At 39.0% G+C, this 25,653-nt stretch overlaps 1 protein-coding gene across 1 annotated transcript in view; it reads right to left on the reverse strand.

Moving 5' to 3' along the window:
• KIF6 (kinesin family member 6) overlaps positions 1 to 25,653 on the reverse strand; it is a 376,398-nt gene that overhangs the window by 179,410 nt on the left and 171,335 nt on the right.

Raw genomic sequence — 25,653 nt, forward strand, 5'->3', positions numbered from 1 at the left:
TAGAAAAAGTCATGAAAAAGTTTTCTTTGTTAGTTTTGTTAAAATTCATGCCACTCAGCCTCAGCCGGGACCTTAGTGGTGCTACAACCCTTTTAATTATTCCTGGTTGACTTACATTCTTCACAGTGGTTATTCCAAATCTTTCCACAGCTCCAAGCCCTCCACTACTCTTTCATTCTCTGTCAATAACGTAGCTTCTCACTAGACTGAGGAAGTCAAAGCTGTGACAAGTGGGCTCCTTTGGTTTCCTTTTCCTTCACCTAAGTGTCTCTGCCTCCACTCAGGGCTTCCTCCTTCTTTTATATGTTTTGGATAATATTCTTCCTCCTTTTTATGGCCAACCTCTCCCTCTGGGTTCTCTTGGCTTCTACCACGGTTACCTGTTTAATTACCTCCTCATCACCTCTCCATACTGACTCTTTCCCCTCTGCTTACAATGATTTTCCTGTTTTTCCTATTCTAAAAAAAAGGAAACAGAAGACAAAACACCTCCCTTTGGAGGGACCATCCAACCCTCTATTTTGAAGTCCTGGTTTAGTTGGTAGCATGATATGTGTTTACTACAGTCCACACTGCATTGTAGGGTCCCTGTACCACCTTAGCTCCCCCGTTAGTTTAAAAGCATCATGAGGCAATGCTTGGCTCTTATTCATCTTTGTCTTCCCTCTCCCCCAACCCTGTAGCTAGAACAGTACATACATCAGGTTCTCAATACAAATACGCTCATTAGTTCACTGATTCATCTCCATGGAAATTATTCCCTTCTTTTTTGAGATGGAACTCTTGATAAGGAAAGTGTAAGGATGGCATTCAGTATCTATAATGTTAAATGTCATAATACATGGCAGCATATTTTTCTCATATTGTTATGAAAATATCTGCATACTTCCAGCATCATTTTAAACTATACCCATTTCCTTTCCACTCAAACAAGGCGTAAGGATTTCCATCACATAGCCGCTTTGGATTTTATCTTTATCTCTTCCTATAATCTGTGACATGTGACAGCAGATGGTGTGAGACAATTTATAAACTGTAATTTTTAAGGAGTTTCTTCAGGTGGAGGGATACTTGCCATTTGTACTATTTGCTAATGGACACTAGATTTCTTTGTAGAATACAGCTTCAAACCATCAGACACACAGAGAGATTCATTTCTGATACAAAGATCTTTTAATAAGTTTTTATATAAAATATCATAAAAATACATGTTTTGGAAAAGAATTCCAAACAATACAGTTGTGAATAAATCAAAAAGTAAACACTCTTCTCTCCCTTCCCCCGCCACCATTCCCATCTTCTTTATTTACTGTACCTTGAGAAATCCACTGTTAACAGTTGAAATATGTTCTTCCAGCTCTTAATGAAGCATATCCTACATCCATATGTTTGTTTGTAGATTTGGTTTGTTTATGTAGAAATGAGATGACACTTGGCGTAGTGTTCTGCACCACTGTTTTTTTAAACTATTTATCTCAGATAATCTTCCATACCAGTACATATATAGTAGAGCTAGTTCATTTTTAATGGCTATATAATATTCCATAGTACTGGTGTACTGATTCTGTTAAGATGGACATTGAGGTGACATATTCATAGTGGCTACTTTCCTCTGTAACCCATGAGGAGGCCTGGATCTACAATTCCCACTTAGTGAGGGTTCAGAAAATAGTAATGTTTCTCTACTTGTATTTTCCCTGAATACTTAGCAGAAATTCTGGAACTCTGAAAATCACCATTAGTTCTAGGATATACCCATTCTCTAGAGCAAAAGCATTTTGTTGTTTCCAGTGTCCATAAAATTTCTAACAGACAATATTAGGTTAGAAGCAATGGTTAATCAAGTCTTCCTTCTTGCTTTTTCTTTAGAAACTAATTTCTTCTGTATAGTTTGATCATAAAGTATATATTCTAGGTAATATTCCATGAAGGAGGGCTGAAACGGAATCCTCGTTCACAAGAAAGCACTGTAAGACACAAGCCTGCTGACCAGCTGAGTGATCACTCGCTGATCACTCAGTCTCACCGGGCTTTGGCTATTCCATTAAGATTGTTGTCCTGCACAATAATAGTATAGGATACAAGGAGGATCAGGGACATGCTCCAAAGAAATGGTTAAGAACTTCTGCCTAAATGAAAGAACTGAATTGCTTTACTCTTTCTGGGACTCTTAGTCTGGTACAAAACTAAGAATGAAGATGAGGCCTTTTGACATGCAATTTTTTCCTCAGTGCTTGAGACCACAGGCCTCTTTAGATAAGAAAAAATGCCTGGTCATTCCTTCATACACTTGATTTATTGTTGAGTTTATTTTCTTATCAACTAAGGACTTGGTCTAATAATTAAAATACAGAAAAATGCTTAATTCAGATGTTTCCGATGTACTCCTCTAGTAGTTAAGAGTGAATGACTGACCCCAAATTCCCTGCATTTTCCTATCTCCCAAAATAGTTCCCAAGTTCATACCTAGTCACTGCTCCTACTGAAGGGTCTCCCAGCTGCCAGAACCCTGCTGGTCAGTGAAGAACTGTTGGCAGAAAAGGCTATCTGAGGAGGTCAAGTGAGTACAATAAAGTCTGTTCTTTGTTCCAAGTAAACAAGAAACTTTATTTTTGTCTACTTACACTAGGAGAAAAGAAGGAAGAGAAAAGAATCCTAGGGAAGAAGTAAAAATGAATGTATGCCACTCAGCTCCAGTTCATATGGACAGGGAATATCATAGATAACTATGCATGTCTAAACACTAACTTGGTGATGGTCTGGTGGATGGATGTTTGGTGACTACACCTATCTCCACCCACCTGACTGCTAATGAGAGACCTCTGACAGCCCAGAGTCTGGTCCAGGTACTCTGTCATATTATACATTTTGCACCTGGCCACATAATAAGAATTGACCGTATTTCCTAATATGTTTTACCCCCTTGAGACCACTGTATGCCTGTCTTTCTGCTCCCAATATTTCTTGCCAAAAATTGAAGTTTTGTCTGTAGCCATATTTTTATGGAAATTTAGGTTTAATAATGTGAATAAAAAGGCAAAGCAAGTTTATCATCATCAACAATAGCTAATATTAATTGAGCATGCACTAAATGCTAGATACTCTTCTATGCCCTTTGAATGCATCATTTTCTTAATCCTCACAACAACGCAATGAGATAAGTACTATTATCATCCCTGTATCATAGGTGAAGGAACTGAAGTACAGAGAGGTTAAATATCTTGCCTAAGGGCACACAGCTAGCAAATGGAAGAGCTGGGATTCAAACTCAGGTGGGCTGACTTCAGAATCCAAGTTGTTAAGCACTATACTCACCATACTAGAGCAAAGTTAGTAATTTTATTAAAATACTATGTGGAACAGTATACTTCTATACCTACCATGCCTACTAGAATACCATGCCTACTAGAATTCTTTGAGGAGGTAGATAGGTGAATAGACAAGCAGGGATCAGCTGAGTAGCAGTCGCTTAGATCTTAACAAGGCCACTGACCAGCATAATTTATAAGAGCAAAAGATGTTGGAAAAAAATTGGAATGTCCCATATTAGGAAATTAATTAAATAAATAATGGTACAGTTATGTACATAGTTAGCAGCTATTTAAAATGACTGTAGTGGGCCGGCCCGGTGGCTTAGCGGTTAAGTGAGTGTGCTCTGCTGCTGGCGGCCCGGGTTCGGATCCCGGGCGCGCACCAACACACTGCTTCTCCGGCCATGCTGAGGTCGCGTCCCACATACAGCAACTAGAAGGATGTGCAACTATGACATACAACTATCTACTGGGGCTTTGGGGGAAAAATAAATAAATAAAATTAAAAAATTAAAATGACGGTAGAGAGGTATATTTATTGACATTAAAAATACTTGCGATATATTGTGATAGGTTGATAATGAATCCCTTTACAGGGTTTGTGCAAGTACCCTATAACACATCCAAAAAGACAGAAGACAAGACACAAAGAAAGAAGGAAGGAAGAAAAGAAGGAAGGAAGGAACGAAGGAAGGAAGATGAGCAATCCTGAGACTTCTGCCCAGTTGCCTGTGGCTCAAGAACATTTATCATCTTCCTGTGAAAAGAGAGACCACTGATCCAAGCTGAACTCACTCTTCTGCAATATTTTTATGATTATGTTACATTTAACTACTTATTAAGTTCATTGCTTATACATTGAGTGTGATTATGATGTTCTCATTATTCTGAAATAATCTCTGTGAGAAAAATTTTATGAACATGTTCCCATCAGCATTAGCTTCTTTTTTTTTTTTTTTTGCTTTTGTGTGAGGAGATCAGCCCTGTGCTAACATCTGCCAATCCTCCTCTTTTTTTGCTGAGGAAGACTGGCCCTGGGCTAACATCCGTGCCCATCTTCCTCCACTTTATATGGGACGCTGCCACAGAATGGCTTGCTAAGCGCGCCCAGGATCCGAACCGGCAAACCCCGGGCGGCCACAACGGAGCGCACGCACTTAACCGCTTGCGCCACTGGGCCGGCCCCAGCATTAGCTTCTAAAAAGGGGCTAGGGGGCTGGCCCCATGGCTTAGTGGTTAAGTGTGCATGCTCTGCTGCTGGCAGCCTGGGTTCGGATCCCTGGCGCGCACTGACGCACCGCTTCTCCGGCCATGCTGAGGCCACAGTCCCACATACAGCAACTAGAAGGATGTGCAGCTATGATGTACAACTATCTACTGGGGTTTTGGGGGAAAAGTAAATAAATAAATAAAATTATAAAAATGGGCTAGAAACCATATCTCTATGGTACTGCTTGTGGGAAAGCTGGGAGAAAAGAACAATGGGGCATTAGTAAGAAGAGAAAACCCAAACTGGGGCATGGAAACCCTGGCTGGTTCTAAATCACTGGGACAACTACGGGAGGTATGCCTCAGGGAGTGGAGGGGAGTACGACTTTGTAATTGGGGGAGAAAGATAATGCAAGTGTCCTATAGCATAATATTATTCCAGGGAATTTACTAAAAACAAAGCTGGGGAGTGCAAAGCAAAGAGACCTGGTCTTCTGACATGGAGCTGCAAAGAGTGAGGTCGATAAAAGTATCCCAGTTGTTGGGTCAGGGCTGTTTTGTGGTAGATTCATGGAAAAGTCTGGCATCCCTGAGCTGATGGTTCTTCTTCTTCTTTTTTTTTTTTTGTGAGGAAGATCAGCCCTGAGCTAACATCCATGCCAATCCTCCTCTTTTTGCTGAGGAAGACCAGCTCGCAGCTAACATCTATTGCCAATCCTCCTCCTTTTTTTCCTCCCCAAAGCCCCAGTAGATAGTTGTATGTCATAGTTGCACATCCTTCTAGTTGCTGTATGTGGGACGCGGCCTCAGCATGGCCAGAGAAGCGGCGTGTCGGTTTGCGCCCGGGATCCGAACCCGGGCCGCCAGTAGCGGAGCGCGTGCACCTAACCGCTAAGCCACAGGCTGGCCCGAGCTGATGGTTCTTAACTCATCTGGCTTCTCACTGTCTCTGGGAGGGGAGTAGGCAGCTCATTCCAAAGAGCTAGGAAAGAGTTCTGACTTAAGAACCTAACTGATTATTAATTATACCCAAAAGTATCAAAATCTGCCTGACCTTTACCAATCATCTTGTTACTAAAAACGGCGCCATCAAAGATGGGTTGTCTCTCGGGCCGGCCCTGTGGTTTAGCAGTTAAATGCGCGCGCTCCGCTGCTGGCAGCCGGGGTTCGGATCCCGGGCGCGCACTAACGCACCGCTTCTCTGGCCATGCTGAGGCCGCGTCCCACATACAGCAACTAGAAGGCTGTGCAACTATGACATACAACTATCTACTGGGGCTTTGGGGGAAAAAATAAATAAATAAAAATTAAAAGAAAAAAAAAGATGGTTTGTCTCTGACAGGGTTAACCAGTGAGGATGCTGGCAAACTATAGTTACACATCAACATGAGCAAAGAGCTGGAATATAATGATGAAGATATAAAAGGAAACTTGATAACTTTTAACTTCTCGGAATACAATAACCAAACAGGAAGAACAGGAAAATAGTTACACAATTAAGAAAAATTGGTCACTCTAGATAAGAAATGTGGCTGAACTATTCGGTTCAATGATCTTAACTATTAACTAAATTTGCCAACCTCTGTGGGTCACAAATTTCTCATCTGTACATTGTGCAAAATAATATCATCTCTAAACTCTTTAAGCTCTATGAAATAAGATAATGCAAAGAACAAAGTGGGGGAGTTTATTGCTGGGCCCATTAATGCCTTGCTATTCAAAGAGTGAACAGTGGGCCAACCGATAGGCATCACCTGGGAGCCTCTTAGAACTGAAGCATCGCAGGCCCCATCCCAGACCTGCTGAATCTGTACTTAACAATATTCCTGGGTGATCTGTGTGCACTCTAATGTCTAAGAAGCATTGCAACAAGGCAACTTGTTGTTGAATGTTGACTCAAGAATATATATACATCTTTTCAGTCCTGGAAACACAACAAATAAGTAACTTGAAATGTTAAATGAGAGAGGAACTAACATCCCTGATGGTCAGCTCTGTCCTGGCCACTGTGCTAGTGACTTTACATATGTTTTCTTATTTCAGTGGAAAAAGAATTAAAGAGAATATCATAGTCTGGTTCTCTTTAAAACTGCCTTTTCTTAATTATTTTTTTGTTACTTTTATCGAACACCCATCATGCATCAGACACGTTCACATACATTCTGTTATTCATCTGCACCATAAACCTATAAATTATTTTCCCACTTCATAGATGAGGACAGGAAAGCTCAAAGAAGTTAAGTAACTTGCATACGGTTGCAAAGTTAGGAAACTGAAACGCTGAGATTTGAAACAGGTTTTTTGAATTAGAAACCCCAACTTTTTTCACACATATCACAGAGGCTCTCAATCAATTCAGAAAAGTGTCTTCCAAGTTCCATAATCCCTTGTCTACTAAATTTATATTTTCAATTCAGAACTTTCCTGCAGACTATACTTTTAATAAGTAAAGATGTAAACATCAAGGTCAATGAGGTCATCAAATAACCATTGTATCTGGCATCTCGAAGAAAAGAATTTTTAACAGGATGCAAACAGTGGGAGTTCTTGACACTCAATGGTGGGGGGCAGAGGAAGGCCTTATTTTGACTTTGCTAACATGATGGGCTTCTTTTATGGGGTCTGACCCTTTAAAACATACAGCGTTGGGATAGCATGTAATTTACAAAAGGGAAGTTCAGATAAGAGCAATAAATTCACAATTTATGATTAACTACAATCCACAGGACATGAAAAACTTAAGGCTGAGATTGTGCCAACAGGACTATAACCAAAGGAAACTATACAAATATTTTTCAGGGTCATTAGTTTTCATGTTTGTTTTTTGTTAGATTCTGCTGAAAGAACTATTCCCAACTGCCTGAAAGGTGGCTACTTCAAGAATTTTTTTCTTTTAGAATTCTCTGGTCTGTGACAAGGATTATATACATTATACACTCCCCCAGCCTTAACCAATAAGTGAAAGACATGGACCCTCACGTGCAAGGAATTGAATCCAGTGTCAGCTACTTTGTTGGAAAGAGCTCTTTTAATAACAGGAGGGGGCCAAAAAAGTTCATGGTTTTGGTGATGCAGAGGAAATTCCTATGCAGAGTTTTCCTTCCAGATTTATCTTAGTAATGTGTATTTCCTTTACCTCCACAAAAGCACAGTTATATGGCGCCTCAAAGGCAGAGTTGCACAACTGCTTGATACTTTCAGTGTTTTGAAACAGCAAATACAAAACATCAAAATGAAAATCCAGATTGGTTTTCCTCTTTAATGGTGAAGATATGGCCTATTTATAGGAAAATGCATTTGTGGCCACATACTTCAGTTTATGGAATTTTTAAACTATTTTGAAATAATTTTTAAATAAACTAAAACAACATTAAAGATACTAAAGACATTTTATTTTTTTTGTGTGAGGAAGACTAGCCCTGAGCTAACATCCATTGCCAATCCTCCCTCTTTTGGCTGAGGAAGATTGGCTCTGGGCTAACATCTGTGCCCATCTTCCTCTACTCTATATGGGATGCTGCCACAGCATGGCTTGACAAGTGGTGCCTTGGTACTCGCCCAGGATCCGAACCTGCGATCCCTGGGCCTCTGAAGCAGAGCGCGTGCACTTAACTGCTGCACCACCAGGCCAGCCCCCAAAGACGTATTTTAAAAGCTATTTTATAATGCAATGATGAAGGCTTTTGAAAAGTTATAAAAATTACTTTTGATTTTGTCAATCCAGATATTCATGTATCTAATTAAAGGCATATCTAACTTGATAAGATCAAACATTTTAACTTCAGTAGACATAGAAGGGTTCAATGGTTTAAAACAAATGTAAATAAGGGGTGAAAATAGTGTAAATTAAACCATAGATACTAATAACTCCCTCTTTAAATTCAACATCTATTTTTTGAACCCCTTGTTTGCTGTAGGCAAACACTATGTTATTTCTGTTTAATGTAAACATAAATAACCATCTACATAAATCCATAATAAATAAGAAATTGACTTACAGGAAAGAGAATAGTGGTGTGGTAGGATGGGGGCAGAGAAGCTAGTTAGTGAGCAGGAGAGCTGGTGGCAGGAAAATATAACAGACAAGTCACATTCAGGAAGGCGGCAATGACGGTCAACAGAAACAATGGAGAAAAGGTTTCCTATCATTATGGCAGAAGCTGAAAGAGCTATGAGAGAGAAGTTAAACTGGGCTAAAGCTTAGAGAAGAATGTGGTAGAGAGAGAGATACTTAGGGAAAGGACTGGAAAAAAAGACGAATTGGATTAGAAAATGAAGAAGCTACCAAGAGAGCCCGTCTGAGGACAACACTGGGGACAGGGAGGAGATAAGTCTGGGGAGCAAGGGATGGGAGGCAAGAGGGGAGAGGAGAAGGGGGAGGTGGGAGAACAAGGTTTGGAAGGCGGGGAAAGGAGAGGATGGGGTGGAGAGAAAGGGAGAGGAGAGAAAGACAGATCTCAGATGGAAAAACCAGAGCATACCAATGGAACAAAAGTTTATTGGGAAATTTAGAGGACTAGAGCCAGTTGGAAATGGACTGGGCTCTATCATAGCTATATATCTCCATGATTAAAGTTTCCCAACTATAGATCTTCCTGACAGTTCATTAATTTGAAGGAGTAGTCAAAGCTTTATCCACCCTTTGCTCCAACTCTCTGAACTCTTTTTCTGTAATTCTGTGTTGTATGAAGTTATATTTGTACACAACATTAGAGTTTAGAGATAAATGTTTATCTTAGCTGGTTCCTTTAGCAAAAATTTTAAATAGCAGCCTTGGTTTATATACAAAAATGCAGAACATATGTATTTTTTTAATTAGACAGTAAACTTGTAAAAGTTTTAAAAGACAGATTTCAAAAGATTTTGTTACATAAAAATACAAAGCAAATCCTCGTGGGTATGTTCCCATTTAATAACAAATAATTTATTTTATTCTATCATATGGAAAATAGTATATATAGCTGTTTGGAAATGTGTTCAAGTAATATTAAATCTAAAGCAAATTTATGTAAATTGAATCATGCATTATCATCGAGTTCTATATTAAATTGAAAATGGGTTTACAAGGTAAATACAGAGACCCTAAGATGCAATAAAATCATAATTAGGAATATTGAAACCTTAATAAATTAAATGTTTAAAAGAAAATGACTATTAAATTGTTAAAACAATGATGTAGGACCTATATAAAGAAAAGTACAAAAAGACTCCAGATGGCCAATCTTGAAAAAAAGAACAAAGTTGGAGGCATCATGCTCCCTGATTTCAAACTATATTACAAATCAGTTGTAATCAAAACAGTATCGTACTGGCATAAAATCAGACACATAGATCAATGGAACAGAATAGAGAGTACAGAAGTAAACCCACAGGTATATGGTCAATTAATTTATGACAAAGGAGCCAGGAATATACAATGTGGAAAGGACAGTCTCTTCAATAAATAGTGTTGGGATATCTGGACAGCAACATGCAAAAGAATGAAATTGGGCCACTATCTTACGACATATACAAAAATTAACTCAAAATGGATTAAAGACTTGAAGGTAAGACCTAAACCTTAAAACTCCTGGAAGAAACCATAGGCAGTAAGCTCCTTGACATTGGACTTGGCGATGATTTTTTGAATTTGACATCAAAAGCAAAGGCAACAGAAGCAAAAGTAAACAAATGCGACTACATCAAACTAAAATCTTCTGCACAGCAAAGGAAACCAACAACAAAATGAAAAGGCAACCTACTGAATGGGATAAAATATTTGCAAATCATGTACTTGAAAAGGGGTTAATATCCAAAATATATAAAGAACTCATACAACTCAATAGTAAACAAACAATCCAATTACAAATGGGCAGAGGATCTGAACAGACATTATTCCAAAGAAGATGTACAGATGGCCAACAGGTATATGAAAAGGTGCTCAACATCACTAACCATCAGGGAAATGCAAATCAAAACCACAATGAGATGTCGCCTGACACCTGTTAGAATGGTTGTTATCAAAAAGACAAGAAATAACAAGTGTTGGAGAGGATGTGGAGAAAAGGGAACCCTCCTGCATTCCTGGTGGGAATGCAAATTGTGCAGCCACTATGCAAAACGGTATGGAAGTTCCTCAAAAAATGAAAAATAGAACTACCATATGATCCAGTTATTCCACTTCTGAGTATTTATCCAAAGAAAATGAAAACACTAATTCAAAAAGATATATGCACCCTTACGTTCAGTGCAGCATTATTTACAATAGACAAGATATGGAAACAATGTAAGTGTCCATTGATAGATGAATGAATAAAGAAAATGTGGTATACATATACAATGGAATATTATTGAGCCATAAAAAAGAATGAAATCTTGCCATTTGCAACAACATGGATGGACCTTGAGGGCATTATGCTAAGTGAAACAAGTCAGACAAAGACAAATACCAAATACCCTATGATCTCAACTTGTATGTGGAATCCAAAAAACAAAAAAAAAACGAGCTCATAGATAGGTGGTTGCCAGAGCTGGTGGGTGGGAGTTGGGCAAAATGGGTGAAGGGGGTCAAAAGGTACAAACTTCCAGTTATAAAATAAATAAGTCGTTTGGATATAATGTATAGCATGGTGACTATATTTAATAATACTATATTGCATATTTCAAAGTTGCTAAGAGAGTAAATCTTAAAAGTTCTCAAGAACTTCATCACAAGAAAAAAAATTCTGTAACTATGTATGGTGACAGATGTTAACTGGACTTACTGTGGTGACCATTTCACAATATATACAAATTTTTTTTTTCTTGGTGAGGAAGATTAGCCCTGAGCTAACATCCATTGCCAATCCTCTTTTTGCTGAGGAAGATTGGCCCTGGGCTAACATCTGTGCCTATCTTCCTCTTTATATGTGGGACGCCTGCCACAGCCTGGCTTGATAAGCGGTGCATAGGTCCACACCCAAGAACCTGTGAACCCCGGGCCACCTAAGCGGAGCGCATGAACTTAGATACTACGCCACCACGCCAGCTTGAATCACTATTTTGTACACCTGAAACTAATATAATGTTGCATGTCAATTATACCTCAATAAGCAAAAAAAAAAAGAAAAGCACAAACAGAGAGAGAACAGAGGACAAGAACACATTGGGAGTCTAATTATGATCCTGAGTAAGAAGATGCAGGACTATAATCTCTCCCTAAATTTACAAATAAAAGTTAAAGTAAATCCAATAAAAGTCCCATTGCATTTTTTCCAGAAAAAACACATATATACACATAACCCACAAAATTTTGTACACATTTTTGGGGGTGAAGGGTCCACAAATCCCCAAAAATCTATGCATGGACTCTGCAGAACCTTTGTTGGAGATGTATAAATATATGGATGGGAGAAGATGTCACAACCGAATGAAAAACACAGGTTACAAAACAGTACATAAACTATGAGTCCATTTTTACTAAAATACATATTTATATGTATTCATTGTAAACTTTGAAGGATTGCAACCAAATAACAACAGTTGTTATCTTTGAGTGGTGGAATTACAAACGATTTCTATCTTTTTTCTTTTTCTTGATCTGTCCATTATCACTTTTTCACAATGAACATGAATTATTTGTAAAATAAGAAAATTATAAAACCCCTACAATTCTCAAATCAAAATTAAAAAAAAAATAGATAAAATTCTAAACCTTAATTTACAACCTTTCAAGTTACTTTCCTTGAGGATAAGGCTGTGGGAGAGAGGTACACCTTATTTGCTATTAGGTCCTTGAAATGAAATCCACAGTTAAAACTCAACGCTGCTTCCAGACAGGTTTGATTTGTTGATATGATCTAATTAGTTATTTCATGGTCCTGATTACAGTGGTTGGAGGCTATTTCTGCATTTGTTGATCCATCCTTTGAGCAAGCTATCAGAAACCAGGTGTTAAGATGGTACTGTAATTTATTATTTCTATAAGTGCACATTTTCACACTGTTGGTTTTCTTTAAGTGGCATGAACCATATAAAACTGTAATTAGAACAAATATTTGTTTCAGGAAGTCTTTAAAAATGTCCAGCTCCCTGTATATGCAAACTTTCCTGTGAAAAGGTTATTGGGGAAAGCAAGAAAGAAATACAAATATTCCTGGTTACGATGAAGGGTCTCATTCCATCTTTTAAAGGAATTCCCTGGAGCTCGCAAAATCCAACAAGCAAAAAGCATTACCATTGAGAAAGCGTTAAACAACTGGAAGAATGAAACAGTGTGTTCATGCTTTCACACTCAGGACTTTCTAATTTAGCATCAAGGGCTTGGACTTCTGATGAAAGAGCTGTCTAGGCCAAAAGAATCCAACGTGTCAACCGTAGTCCAATAAATGAAAACGCCATTCACATCTCATCCTTTTTTTATCTGCTTTCGATCTTCATTCATTTGGCCTATTAGAACTCAAAGCACTTAAACTTTAGAAGAATAAAATAATCATTCAAGTATAGAAACAGTCCTGAGATGGAGACATGCCTTTTTAATCACATTAGATAACTATGTTTTAAGAACTCAAACGCTTCATAAACTACCCAAGAATAATTAACACAAGCTGTAGACCACGCTTTTAATTTTGGTTTTAATAACTTCAAAATGTAGTGTCAGGACCAAAAACACTTTGTACCCAAGTGGTGAAGCCTCATCTGTAGTGAATTATATCCCATGAATGATTTCAGAGATCTGATTTCTTATAAAATAAGAGAGAGACTATTAGCCATTAATGACTTCTGGGGTATTTAATCCACAAAGCTTACGTTATTGCTGTGTAGGGAGCCATGACTAGGAGCTGGGGTAAGGATGCCCCCGACTCAAGAGATGTGACTTTAGGATGTAAATTCATGTTAGCAGATAATCTGTCAATTGTTTTTTAAACATTGCCTGATTCCTTGGGCCTCTCCTCTTCAGGTGGTGTGAATTAACCATTTGGTAAATACCAACCATAGTAGAAGATGTTTCTTAATTCTCTACGCACTGCGACATTTTAGAAAAGAACTACATTTGGGGCTTAAATTTGTCATAGCATAAAGGGAGGTTCCAAGAAGACGAGGAATAACAATCAAGAATGTGCTAACGGCTTCATTCTTTCATTATTCAGAGAGCATTTACTGACTGCCCACCACGAACCAGATGTTGGGTATACAAAGATGAATAAAGCGCATCCAAGCCTATTCACCTTCATGTCCCCTGGATCTCCATCTCTAAAAATCTTTGCGGCAGTGTTCAGCGGTACTTAAAAAAAAAAGGTATAAAAACAAATATTAATTAGTTATTTTTAAGGCAAAACGATTCATGGAAATTATGCAAATAAAAACTCTGAGAATACAAAACAAAACTGAAATAGAGTTACAAATATTGCATTGGGCACACTTATACTAAAAAGTTATTTTCTGTTTATATGGAAATCAAATTTAACTGGATGTCCTGCCTTTTTATTTGCTAAACCTGGCCACCTTAAGCTGAAAGCCTCCAGGCTTTCCAGCTTCCAGCCGGCCTGTGGGTGCACGCCGCTGGCTGTGGGGACCCACTCTCGTAGGAGGGCGCTGACAACTGCTGTTGGTTAATAACCCATTCACTAGCAATAAAGACAGACTAGGCCCAGCGCCACTGTTCTTTCCTGAGAGAATAAAATAAAAAGTTCTGCAAGCGTTGCCCATAGCATCTAAATGTTTCCACGAATAATAATAATACACTACATTTTCAATTGATTTTAAAGCTAAAAATTCAGAGAGCTATAAAACTGTTTAGAGCCCTCAGGGAGCCAGAATTTATGAAGGCTGATTTTCTCAGGAAAAAATCCAGCTTGGTAGAGATCTTTGTGAGTCACATCACTTCTCTGGATCTGTTTACGAATCTATGAAACAAGGAAACCAGACTATGGCTTTGCCCATATTGATCCCTCCTCTATTTGAAATATTCTCGCTGTCCAACTTTGCTTTCCTAATCTTGTCTTAATTCATGGGTCTGCTAAAAGTCATCCCTGCTCTTCCCACTCGAAAGTAATTCCTGCCCCTCCAACTACCCCAGCACTTCTCCTGTGTCAGGTATCACTTTTTACCTTATATTATAGTTATTCATGTACTTGTCCTGTCTCTCTCACAAGACTGAAGCTCTCTAAAGCCAGAATCTGTCACTAATTCACCTTTGTAATCCCTACCCTGCCATCCCAGCATCAAGCACCTTGTTTTGTTGAATGCCTCTGCTGTCGGCTGAGGAAACAGCTTTTTCTATGTGCCTCTGAGGAAACAGCCTTTTTAGGGGCATTTTGCAAGTCACTGCCTGAGCATTTTCTGATTCAAGTCAGACTCTCTGAAATGTCCTGCCTTTGTACAGATCTGAGCAGTAGCCAACAGGAATGGAAAGAGCTAAAGCAATGAAAATACTATTGCGCGCACTCCCGGGGTTGCATTAGTGTGGTAGGAAGTCTCTGCATTTTAAAAGGCTGATTGGGGACTCTTATGGACTGAGCAGATAAGTTACCTTTACGAGGAAAATATGGATCAGCATTCAAACCAGAAAGCATGGCCAGTGTAGGTGCAGAGGGGCAGCTCACCTGAGTCAGAAGACAAGGCAGAACCAGAACCATTGAAGAAGGGTACCTAAGCCAGGATCAGGAGAAACTCTACCCTAGGAGAGGATCGACAGCTAAAACTAGATCTACACAATAAGTTATTACAAACCTATACATCATCTGCAAAGAATATTCATGAAAGTGACTTTAAGTCATAAAGTGTTTAAGAAAAGAACACCAAGAATGCTAAAACATAAATATCCAACTCAAACTTTTTAGAAACAAATATTGTGCGACCTTTGCTTTCCTAACTCAGAGAGGAAATACGATGCTCTGGAGGTTCAAAGCCCACCTCAGCCAAGGAAGAAGGTTCTGCTCAGCACCTGAAGAGGTGCCTGGGGAAGCCATGGGCAGGACAGGGTCACCCCCGGAGGCCTCAAAGAGTAAGTTATGTCCTGTGTTTACGAGGTTGGGCAGGAGGCGATTCCAGGGCTTCTCCCAGCCATCTGAGCTTCTAGTTGTGTGACATATTCAACAGAAGCCATGCGAGAACATGTTTCTGTGAAATCAGTGATACTGATTGAAACAAACAAAACATCCCATACATTTCCGCGATTCCTCTTTGGCTGATAACAATGAAGAATGAAGGGATGAACTTTGGAAAAGTTAGTCATTTGACCCAAATGGTGGCTAATAAGAATAATTAGGGTCTGTCCCTGTGTTTCTTAGTAACTACCTCATAGGTTAGTGGCCCCATGATTACTTGAACTGTGAGGAATTTCATTATTGGCATGAACTCTTGAGTTTTATCAGCTGTGGTTACTTCTACATAAACTGTCTCATATTAAAACAAGCACTGGTTAATATACTTCTAACACACCAAAAATGAGCCAACGGCAGTGAACGGGCATTTGCTTTATGGCCCTGTTCTCTGACTTAGCTCAGAAGCCAACTCTTAGGATGGAAAGGGGGATATATTTCCTCACAACGGGAAACGTGTAAGTTCTTTCCTTGTCTCTTATCAGACCTTCTAGATAAGACCATTTCTATGTGGCACAGCCAGGGTGAATGAACAACAGTGAAGAAAATCCAGAATTCCAGATAGACCAAAGTTTCTGATAATGAACGATACAGAAAAATCAAGCCAATTCTAGAATACTGCTTGCATTCTGCCCTGTAAACTACTTAGAACCAGGATTTAGGTTGAAGTCATCACTGTAAACCTCACATCTTTGTGGCTTAAGGGCCACAAAACAGCAGCTCTGGAGACAGACAAAACAGTGTTCAAATTCTGATTCTGCATCTCGTCTTGCTAGCTGAATGTTGTTTGCCTCATGAAGCTATTGTGGAATTTTTATTAGACTGGGTATATAAAAAATGTAATGCAATGCCTATTGGCAAATGCTCAAGAAATGGCATTTATTTTTATTATAATTTTTATTGGATGTTTGCTGTGTGATTTGATTATAACTTATGGAAAATGTTATGAGTTACAGAATATTTCACTTTTGTATCTTTAACGTATTTTTAAATACCTTTACTTTGTCTGATCATAAAGTGATGCATGCCCAATGCAAAAAGTTTAGAAAATATAGAATAAAAAAGATTACTCCAATTTGGAACCCAAATATTATACTGTGAAATTTTGGTGTTTATCCTTTCAGACATTTTTGTAAGCCTATATACATGTATGGGTATAAGTGAATACATATAAATGCATTTTTTGGCAATAAAAGTAACAAAATTTAGGGGCCGGCCTGGTGGTGTAGTGGTTAAGTCTGCACGCTCAGCTTCAGCGGCCCAGGATTCGCGGGTTCAGATCCCAGGCACGGACCTATGCACTGCTTATCAAGCCATGCTGTGGCAGGAGTCCCATATACAAAATAGAGGAGGATGAGCATGGATGTTAGCCCAGGGCCAATCTTCCTCAGCAAGAGGACTGGCAATGGATGTTAGCTCAGGGCTAATCTTCCTCACCAAAAAAAAAAAAAAAAAAAGGAAAAGAAAAAGTAAAAAAATATATAGTTTGGAAGTGTTCCAAGGTTAATATATATATATATAGGTCTTCATTGACATTGATAATTGCTGCATTATATTTCATGAAATGAATGTATCATAACCCAGTTCCTTATTATAAATAGTGTAGTGATAAATATCTTTATACAAACATCTTTGTACATTTGTCCTTAAGGATAAATTTCTAGAAGATAAATTGCTGATTCAAAAATCATACCCATTTAAAAAGTTGGTGCAAATGCTCTTCAGGTGTTTCCAGCAATGAGAAACAAGCTACAAATTTACATGGGATTTGCCCCAGACCTCAGGACAAGGCTTCCCTGCCCGCCACCCCCACTGGCCCTGTCTACTCTACCTGCAGTGTAAGAACTCCTCCATGCCCACATGACACAGGGTATCATCATCTTTTCATGCTTACCAATAAGATTGGCAAAAAAATTGCATCTCGTTTTAATTTGCATTTCTTCAATAATTAGCAACTTCTTTGTTTCTTGATGGTTGCTTTCTTCCTCTAAACTTATAGGAAAAGTTATGGCTATTGGACAGGGAACATAAGAAAAAGTGAGATGCAGAAAGAAGAGGAAACATGTGGCTGCAAATTTCAATTAGGGGTTTGAGATTAAATAGAAAAGTAAATATACAGTACTGTACTCTGCCCAGCACATGCTCATTGACTGATCCGGAAAGCATGTTGATGAGGAAAGCAGTTGAAAAGCACTAAGAGTAGGAGGTGGGCTTATGAACAAGAAGAGGGAATCTGATTTCTCCAGTAAACTGAAGAAATTATACACCAGGCAGTTGTTACCTTGACATTAACAGTGACAAATTTTTGAGGCTGTGGCAAAAGTCACCAGTATGCTCAGTTAATGACAAACACAGAGGAAACCACTAGAGAAATTGGGCTGGGAGGATGGGAGTGAGAATGGAGAGTACTCTGAGGAATAGAGTACACAAGTACCCAGTCTTGAGTCATCACTGAGCTTAGCTCCCTAGCGTTAGGTTGCTAGAACTAGGACCGGTTGTTTGCTGGGCCCACCAGGGCAGGCTAAAAGCCTGACCTTAGGTTGTTGTGGGGTATGTTTGTCTTTTGCCTGGAAGGATGTAAAGGCAGGCAATAGAGCAGAGCTTCTAAAAGAGAGCCTGTGAACGCCAGAAGAGAAGGTCTCTGGATGCTCGGGCTAGGGTCAGCTGGAGGAGAAAACAGGGGATACTTGCATGAAGCATCTTACATCTTATTTTGGTGTGTCTTTGTTGGGAGTTGGATATATACAATGAACTCAGATTTACATGTTATTTGGAGAAAGTTCTCCATTATGTTGTGTCAAACTACATGTCAAACTTTTTTTTTTTTTTGGTGAGGAAGAGTCACCCTGAGCTAACATCTGTTGCTAATCTTCCTCTTTTTTTGCTTGAGGAATATTAGCCCTGAGCTAACATCTGTGCCAATCTTCCTCTATTTTGTATGTGGGTTGCTGCCGTGCCCAGGATGTAGGTCCGTGCCCAGGATCTGAATCCGTGAACCTGGGCCGCCCAAGTGGAGCATGCAGAACTTAACCACTATACCATGGGGCTTCCCCTAAACTACCATTTTTTGATAGGTGTAAAATTAAACAGAAGTAGGATTTATCCCAGTATTTAGCTGAATACTATGGTAATCACCATCTCATAGCCCAGTGAATGACACAAATCATCCTTGTTCTATTTTGGGGCATTGTTAACTTTATTGGCACTGGGATGTCTTGCACTGAGATCCTTCAACATAAAAAAATCTTTGGATTTTCTCACAAGTTCTCAGATCTTTACCAGAATGTCAGGGGGATGGGCATCCATATTGTACAGAGAACACAACTGAAAAATAAAAGCAAAGTGTCTCATTCTGGATCCCATGCAACTCCACAGCAGTTTTGAGAGTCCTTACGTTGGCTTTGATACTGTGTATGGACAATGCTTAAAGCAGTTCATTTTTTTGCATTTTATTTAAAAAGCCTGATCTATATACACAGTTATCCGGGTAATCAATTAATCTTTCTTTCATTAAGTCCTTTATACTCCTGGTCTTTATTGCCCATTTTGTACACGATCATTTACTTGTCTTAATCTTCAATTTTTTTTGTTTCAAAAGCAGATTTCATGAGTCCTCACATAGTTCCTTCTGGTCAGGCACCATGCTTTATGCTTCTGCTTCTCTGAAAGCTTTTAGCACAGTGCTATGATGTGCTTAATAATACTCGGGGACTGATAATTAAGGCCCCCGGGATAGATTTGAATCTCCAGTTTTCAGCAGCAATGCCAAGGAATGAAATAGGAGAAATCTCAACAGCTCCTCTCCCAAGCCTCAGGAGATGAAGACAAGACAAACTGTTCTCTCTGAACTCTCTTTAGCCCATAGATTTGTAAGCAAATGAGATAAATTAGAAGATATATCCAAAGATTGAGTTCCTAAGGTCATACAAAATGTTAGGCTCCCCCCCTCAAAACAAGTAGTCAGATAAAATTCTTCACAGTAATAATAACAACAACAAAATCCCAACTCAATTTATCTTGCCCATTTATAAGATTTTAGAATGTTCACTAACAGTTTTATGCTTGTGCATTTTTAGTACAACTACTATACAGATGTTGAAACGCTAACTTCAGAAAATGGAAAACTGAAGGATTTGTTGATATGTCCAGTATTTGAAAGAAAGAAAAGAGAGTTCAAAATAAACAAAAAATGGGAAGTACCTGAAAGAAGTAACAAGATATTAAGATAAATTAAAGTATTCACATGGAAATTCCACAGAGAGGATCTGCAGAGAGATGCAGAGAATTCCAGCTTCCAGGAATCCTGAAGAACATGGTGGGAGAGAGAACCAGGGCTTGGAGTCCACATCTTGATGTTGGATATAACACATATAAGTCTCTTTCAAAGTCATCTAGGGGAAAAAGTCTTCACCAACATCATTCAAGCAAAAAGTACCTGCCTTTTACTTCTGGCATGTCTCCTATGCACTCAGATATGGGCCTGTACATACACATACTGTTTTCTTCTCTATGTCTGTACTTTTTAGAATTTCTATGAGTGCATATTACTTATATACTTATATATATTACATCATGTAAACATATACATATTTACAAAGAATTCATTTAAATTTATAATTTTATTTTAAATACAAATATAAACTTTATGCATCAGTTCTCTTTATGATTCAGGATGCTACTTTGTCTTTAAATTTCTAAATGTCTTAAGAGTTTCAGCAAATTTTTCTCACTTTGGGAGTATGTGGAGCTCTGTTATGGTTAAGGAAGTGGACAGTAAGAAGCAAAGCAAACAAGTCCAATTTGGAAGCATTTTATGAACATTCCATTCTGGCAATTTATAGTTTTTGTTTTATTTAGCCAATTAGATATACAGTCTTCTATCAACTGTATAAGAAAAGCACCACTCTGAAGTGACTGATTAATAATACACAATTTTATAGCCCAAATATACAAAAAAATAATACAAATATTAGCTATAAAAATAATTTAAAGTTAAAATTCCAGAAGCAGATGTAATTTAGATCTCAGAACCAACTATGTGTGTTGCACAATAATTTGCTATATGCCAAGAGCAAACATTTGTTTTTAATTCAGCTACGAGATTTAGTGTAAAAGTAGTGTTAACAAAGAAGGGCGTTTTTTTCTGCTGTTCATTAATGAAGTGAAACAATTTTATTTTACCACTTGGAGGTGTAAAATTGGCAAATGACATTAATTCTTTCAAAAATAACCTTGAATTTTCTGGAAAAATTTTAGGAAGTACAGCCAGGTAAAAAGAACCAAAAAAAAAAAAAACCCCAAAACCAAAAACACTTGTAATTCCAATAACATTTTCTTGGTTTTTCCTTCCGGTACTCTTTGTTTATGCGTGAACGTGTGAGTGTGTGTATGTTCTAAAGAGAGACATTAAAATATGGTTTGCTCCTTTGTTTCCAGTAGAGAAGGCTGACAAAATATCTATGTAACTGAATAGATTCCTCAGCAACAATAAAAACTGTAGCAAGGAATCACAGGGATATAATAATAATAATATTAATAATAATCATGTTTAGTGCATAGCATGAATTACTTCATCAGTCCTGATAACAGCATTGTGAGTAGGTACCATTATTACTCTCACATGACAGATGAGTAACTGAGACACACAGAGATGATATAATTTGCCAAAGGTCATATAGTTAAGATTAGAAGATTGAGGTGGAGTGATCTTTTTTTTTTGTGAGGAAGATCAGCCCTGAGCTAACATCTGATGCCAATCCTCCTCTTTTTGCTGAGGAAGACTGGCCCTGAGCTAACATCTGTGCCCATCATCCTCTACTTTATATGGGATGCTGCCACAGCATGGCTTGACAAGCGGTGCATTGGTGCGCGCCCGGGATCCGAACCTGCGAACCCCGGGCCACCGCAGCGGAGCGCATGCACTTAACTGCTGCGCCACCAGGCCGGCCCCCAAGTGATCTTTTTAAGATAATGAATCTCCTTAGAATAGAAGGGGAGTCAAGATGAGAATTCAAGTCTCTTTACTCTCAGTCCATTCAACTCAATGCTCTCTGCCTGATCTCAGTGACTCTGGACAAAGTTAAGAAAATAGTTGTGGGCAAAATTCTGAATATTTCAGATAATTCCTCAGTCATTCACACTCATACGATGAAATCCGTAAGGTCTAGCACAACTTATAGATACCAAGCCAGTGCATGTTGAATCTACATGTCAAGAAGTGCTTCCTATCAACACAGACTGGTTCTGATGACCTTTGTTCCTGTCAGACACCCCGGGGCAGTTCTGAGTAGAGGTCCTAGAGATGTGAAATGAATGGCTCATGAAAGAAGCCAGAGAGGGTATGGAGGCCCTGACAGAGGGTTCAGTAATTCATTCAACAAATATTTATTACGGGTCTACCATGGGCTAGGTATTGTTTTAGATGACAGGGACATAATGGAAAACAACACAGATAAAGTCCCGGTCCTCATGAAGTGCCCTCATGTAGGGAGAGAGAGACAATGGACAATTAAATATTAAGTATGATGTTGCTGTTATGAAGAAAAATAACTCAGCATAAATGGGATAAAGAGTGACAGGGGAAGGTATATTTTAGATTAAGTGGCCTGGGAAGCTCTTTCTGATAATGTGACATTTGAGTAATGAAGTGATGGAGGAGGGTTTCAAGGGAGGGATGGTGAGACCAGGTGAGGGAGGGGAAGCTTGGGAGGGAATGAGGCCCCAGAGGTTGCCAGGGGCCAGGCCATGAGGGGCCATTGCAGGTCCTGGGAAGAGGTTCTGGATAGCCAGAGGTAGTCAATATCATTGTCATTGGGACAATTTCATCCATAATGACAAGAAATTAGGCAGAAACTTCTTGAGATTTTTCATTGTCTAATGAGCAATCTGATGTAGGACAGAGTCCAGTCATATTTCAAACAATTTTTGAGATTGTTTAGACTCCTGCATGGGCTTCTCTCTCTCCAACCGCCCCCCCATCTCTGTCTCCATCTCTCATCCTTGAAGAGCACGTTTTCCTGAAACCCACTCCTCCCTGCCTTCACAGTGGAAGCTACTGCCACTACAGAGCTACAGAGAACCATCAGGAGAGCTCATCATGTCGTGGAACTTGCACAGCATTAAGTCATGATTTTGAAACATATTTTTAATAGTGATTTGACAAATAAAACCACTTTGGAGGCCAGTGACAATAAACTGAATATAAAAAGGATAAAGTATTATTGCTCCAGAGTTAAGTGCTGACAAGACACTCTCCCTAAAAGACTAGTCTGGTATCTAATTCTCACTAGGACGATATTAACTTAAACACTGTGAGGTATTCATTTACTTGTTTGTTTGCTTCCTTTCATTTCTAAAATAGTCTGAGGCTCACACTGTAAGATTTATAATCACGGTGATAGTATATCTCAAATTATATGGGATAGTTTTGATTTTAATTATTCTGTCCCATACTTTTGGGAACAAGTTATCATATTTTAGGTTCAAGAGAGCCACTATACCTGTAGTTGAAATTTGTTTTATGAGTTTAATCCAGCTCAAACATATTGAGGAACTGAATCCAATTAAACTTTTATTAGACTAGTCTAATAAAAAAATTTTAAACTGCACGTTAAATATGGTGGAAATGACTTCTCCTGAAGTCACCTTTAAATGCTTACTTTAAAAGGATGAAGGCACTGATGGGTTTTCTGTATGTCATTCCTCTACAAAGCCTTTCCTCCCTGTTCCCCTGCCCTTTGCAAAACAACCCCCCCCCGCCCTGGCCCCCCATCTTAGACCCAGGTGCCTATTACAGCAGCTCAGCCCCATCAATAAGCATGCATGTCTGGTCCTCCGCCCCTCTCTCCACACCTGCCAGCCTCCTATGGGATCCTTTGGTTTGTCTGTGAGCTCCCCAGTTCTTAGTACAGTGCCTGACACCGTATCGTCAGTACTCAATCAGTGTGTATTCACTAGAAGGAATGAATAATGGTATAAATTAATTTTATTTCAAAGTGACATTTATTTGGTGGGAAAATGAGCATTTAAGACTCTTACCCTAGGTATACTTATTTGCATTTAAATAGACGTTTGGACATAAATGAAGCTTTTATCAGTACAGATATGTCCTTTTGAAACAAATTATGTGTTTGTGGGTTTGATAACACAGTGTGTTTGATTTTAAACTATATTTAAGCTACATTTCATCTTACATTATTTAATTTTATAAAGAATTAAAAAAAAAGAAATCCCATCAGACAACAATTTCCAAATAAGTCCAGACACAGAGCAAAGCCTAAGGGTGGAAAGTGGAGGTCTACCCTCTATTTTGCACATAGTGCAAGGCCGTGAGGTCAACTCCAGCACAGCCCACAGCTTCAGCAGCTGTTTCAGCTGGGAGGATGGGGTTATTCCCCAGTAGGAACAGCAAATATAGTGAGAGGGATGTGGGGACTCCTAAAGGGCAGGAGTAGAGGCTGCCCTGGCCAGTGCCCCAGGTCACTGCAGGAACCATTTCCCATCTGGTAAAATGTATACCAAACTAGGGCCTCATTTGCTTAACATAATACTTGCCTGCACGGATGGATTTCAATAGCTCAATATCTTAAATTGTGTGATTACGTGCTCATAAGCCAGTCCAATACCTCTCAAGCTTTTCCCTCTAGGGTTTTAATGTAGCTTATGCATAACCTTTGCTGTATTAATATTCACTGCATATTCTTTTATTATGTGCCACAAATTGACAACTAAAGGTGCTGTGTACATTCATTTAAAGCAGACATGGCTCCTGCCCTCAAAGCCCTTTCAGTGTGGTGGAGGACACAGATAACAATCACACTATACCACAGGTACATGATTATAAACAGAGATAAGTGACCTGAACGAAAAGTAGAGAGAAGATGAAAACGTGTACCGTAGTCACAATTTAGTTGGGGCTACGGCTCAGAGAAGATGTCTCTGAGGGAGAACAATTGAAACTGAGGCTTGAAGGAAGAGTAGAACAAACAAGACATGTGCGTGTGTATGTGAGGGTCCATGCACGCACACATCATCCCATCAGAAGTCAGAAGCCACTGCATGTGCAAAGGCCCCAGGGTGAGAGACAGCATGGAACATTTAAGGAATTGAAAGGCCAGTTGTTGAAGTAAAGGGGCAAGAGGGAGAGGAATGTGAAATGTAGCTGAAAACATAGAAGAGGGTCAGGTCAGGCAGATATTTATAGGCCATATGAAGGATTTTGGTCTTGTCCTCAAAACAACGTGAAGTCAGAAATCACTGAAGAGTTTTAAGAAGAAGAGTGAAATTATAAGAATTGCACTTTTAAAATGGAATATTCTGGCTTCACAGAAAAGGACTTAGAGGAGAGCAAAGTGGATTCAGGGAAACCTATTATGACACCATTTGAATAGAGGACAAAAGGTGACAGAGGTTAGACAAGGGTAGCAACAGCAGAGGTGGTGTGAATCATCTGATTCAGGACATGTTTTGAAGATAGAGTCAACAGGACTTCCAAATGGACTGGATTTGGGGGATGAGAAAAAGGACAGAATCACAGGTAACATCTAAGTTTCTGGCCTGGGCAACTGTAGGGCTTGTAGAGACACTGACCGATGGGGATGCAGTGGCAGAGACCAGGTCTGGAGAAAGATGGAGAAGAATTCAGTTTGGGGCATGTTGACTTCAGGGCCAGCTGTGAGGTAGGCAATGCTATCAATGAGTGTGGCGTTCAGAGAAGAATAAATATGGGCTAGTAAAATAAATATGAGTCATCAGCATTTGGATGGCAACTGAAGTGCTGGTGTTAATGAGATCATCAAGGAAAAAGTATACAGCAAAAAGAGAAGAAGACGTTCTAGGACAGTGCCTTGAGGAATGCCAACAGGAAAGGAGGATAATCTGGCCCAGGAAGCCATGGAGCAGTCAGGAATGGGAAGAAAACAAGAGAGGAGAATGTTTCAATGACAGGGTGATTAATAATGTTGAATGCTGCTGAGAGGTCAAGAAAAATGAGGATAGAAATAGGCCCATTAACTTTATCTACACTGAGGTCATCAATAACCATAGCAACACTTCAGTATGATGGGGCAAAAGCC

This window comes from Ceratotherium simum, chromosome 13, assembly GCF_057802395.1.
Source record: "Ceratotherium simum simum isolate JZ-2026a chromosome 13, ASM5780239v1, whole genome shotgun sequence".
NCBI classification, from domain to species: domain Eukaryota; kingdom Metazoa; phylum Chordata; class Mammalia; order Perissodactyla; family Rhinocerotidae; genus Ceratotherium; species Ceratotherium simum.